We start from the raw sequence: 2658 nt of genomic DNA, 5'->3' as shown, positions 1-2658 counted from the left end.
TTCAGTTTAGAAAAAACAAAAGAAAATGATGGAATGTCAAAAAATAAAATAAAATATGTTTCCCATGTGATATGTGGTCTAGTTGTTGGGAAAATTTACAAATATGAATTTCGACTTTATTTGCAAAATCTCTCTGGAATTTGTAAAATGGGCATAACTTTTGCATACGAACTCGGATTAAAAAGTTTTTTATATGAAAAATCATCTACTCGAAAAGTTACATAAGAATTTAGCAGGGGGAACCCCGTTAAACATTTTCAAAATCCTCAAAAATCTAACAGAAAAAAGTTACGGGGCTTTTAAGATCTAGAGTGGAAAAAATCGAAAAAATTTCAAACTTACTAGTGGCGCACCATTTGCTAGGTGCGCCACTAGTAACAGAAAAGATATAGTTTCAATTTTTTTTGGAAAAAATGTGGTCAAATCTGGTCAAACAGTGGTCAAACAATGGTCAAACTAATTATTCTAGTATATTAGTGTTACTAAATAATTATTTCAGTTATTTCGAATTTTGGTCAAAACTGGTCAAACTGTGGTCAAACAATGGTCAAACTAATTATTCAAGAAATATTAGTGTTACTAAATAATTATTGTTTTTTAAAACAATAGTTTCAAACTCAAACAGTGAAATGTGTCACTTCATGCTCAAGCAAAATTCTTGAAGGTTAATAGGATTGACATCTTATTATTGTCAGGAAAACAACAAGTGCAGACTTGAAAATGAGGGAGAATATAATCCGGAAGTTAAGTGTGCTCAGGCTGGGGGAGTGGGAGGATGGGTGACCGTTTGAGAAGTTAGATGATTTGGAATGATGAGGGGTGATTAGAGGATAAATTGAGCAGTGATGAGGGGTGGTGATTAGAGACTAGAGGGTAAAATAATTCAGAAATTTGAAAATAAAAAAAATTCAAAAGAAATTTCAAAAAAAAATTCAAAAAGAAAATCATAAAATTTTCCTTCTCCACGTGGCCGCGCCCTTTAGTCCCGGTTCGTGTAAGAACCGGGACTAAAGTGGCCCTTTTTCTACTAGTGGCCCCTCCCTCTCCTCACCTTCGATGGCTATGCCACGAAACTCAATTCAAAAACAAAACAAAAGACTTGGCCATGGAACCCTCAATGACCTCACCCCTTCATCTTCTCCTCCTCCTCTTAATTCCTTTGCTACCTCTCCTTTACTTCCTGTACCTCAAGGTGTACCCCATCCTTGGCACGCTGCCTCATTTGCTCAAAAACCAAGACTGCTTCCTCGAGTGGTACACTAGCGTCATGCAGAGCAGCCCAACGCATACCATGGTCTTCAAGGTGTTTGGTCTCGCCGGCGAAGCCATCACGGCCGACCCGGCGAGCGTCCAGCACATCCTCAAGGCTAACTTTGAGAATTACCCCAAGGGCAAGCCCACGATCTCCATGCTCGAGGACTTCCTCGGCCACGGCATCTTCAACTCGGACGGCGGGCAGTGGCTGTGGCAGCGCAAGGCCGCTAGCTATGAGTTCAACAAACGCTCGTTGAGAAACTTCGTGGCGGATGTCGTCCGTTTCGAGGTCGTCGAGCGGCTGCTGCTGCTGCTCGAGCGACTCTGGACGTGCAGGATTGCTGGAGCGCTTTGCGTTCGACAACATCTGCTGCGTGGCTTTCGGCGAGGACCCCGCCTGCCTCACCGAGGAGACCACGGCCGGGGACCATAGCGCGGTGTTCATGGCGGCGTTCAACGACGCACAGAACACGATCGTTTCCCGGATCATGTCGCCTACCAAGTGGCTGTGGCGCGTCAAGAGGCTGCTCGACATGGAGCCGGAGAGGCGCATGCGCTCGGCGCTCGCAAAGATCCACGGCTACGCCGACAAGATCGTCCGTGAGCGCAGGGCGAGAGAGACGGCTGGGTTGGCGCGCAGTGACGACCTTCTGTCGCGGTTGGCCGCAGCCGGCGAGCACAGCGACGAAAGCCTCCGCGACGTGGTCACCACACCAACTTCATCCTCGCCGGCCGTGACACAACCTCGTCCGCGCTGACCTGGTTCTTCTGGTTATTGTCCACGCGTCCCGACGTGGAGGACAAGATCATGCGCGAGGTCCATGCGTCAGGCCAAGGTGCGTCAACATTCACTTTGGAGGAGCTTGGCGAAATGCACTACCTCCACGCGGCCATCACCGAGTCCATGCGGCTTTACCCGCCGGTGGCCGCCGACGTGCACAGCTGCAAGGAGGCCGATTCATGTATCCATTGTTATTATGTGTACATCCAGGGAAATAAGATTATATATGGTGCACTGATATTTACTGCTTTGTGCTATATGGTTGAAATGTTATCTATATCTATCTATTATAGATACGAATAAAGCACAATACGGAAGAAAATAGAGATATTTATTCCTATCTATCTATCTATCTATCTATCTATCTATCTTCTAGCATTATTATATATTGAATGCAAAATACGAAAGAAAATAGAGGGATACTCGTGAGCGAACGTCTAATCCTAAATCCATTTTTCTTCCGTATTTTATCGATATAGTTTGTTTCATGCTAGACAATTGTGTCAAGATGGAATACAAAGGTGAAAAAACAATCCCAATATCCTATCAATATAATTTGTTTCATTCTAGACAATTGTGTCAAGAATGTTCCTATCCTAATTTCGCAAGGACGTGTTAGAAGA

The 2658-nt window shown here is 44.5% G+C and overlaps 1 pseudogene; it reads left to right on the top strand.

The window, feature by feature from the left end:
* The first annotated feature begins 1105 nt into the window (after nucleotides 1–1105).
* On the top strand, nucleotides 1106–2338 carry LOC119366662 (annotated as a pseudogene).
* The last annotated feature ends 320 nt before the right edge of the window (nucleotides 2339–2658 follow it).

This window comes from Triticum dicoccoides, chromosome 2B (genome assembly GCF_002162155.2).
Source record: "Triticum dicoccoides isolate Atlit2015 ecotype Zavitan chromosome 2B, WEW_v2.0, whole genome shotgun sequence".
NCBI classification, from domain to species: domain Eukaryota; kingdom Viridiplantae; phylum Streptophyta; class Magnoliopsida; order Poales; family Poaceae; genus Triticum; species Triticum dicoccoides.
The sequence above is the reverse complement of the archived record's forward strand: the minus strand, read 5'-3'. Positions and strand labels throughout refer to the sequence as shown.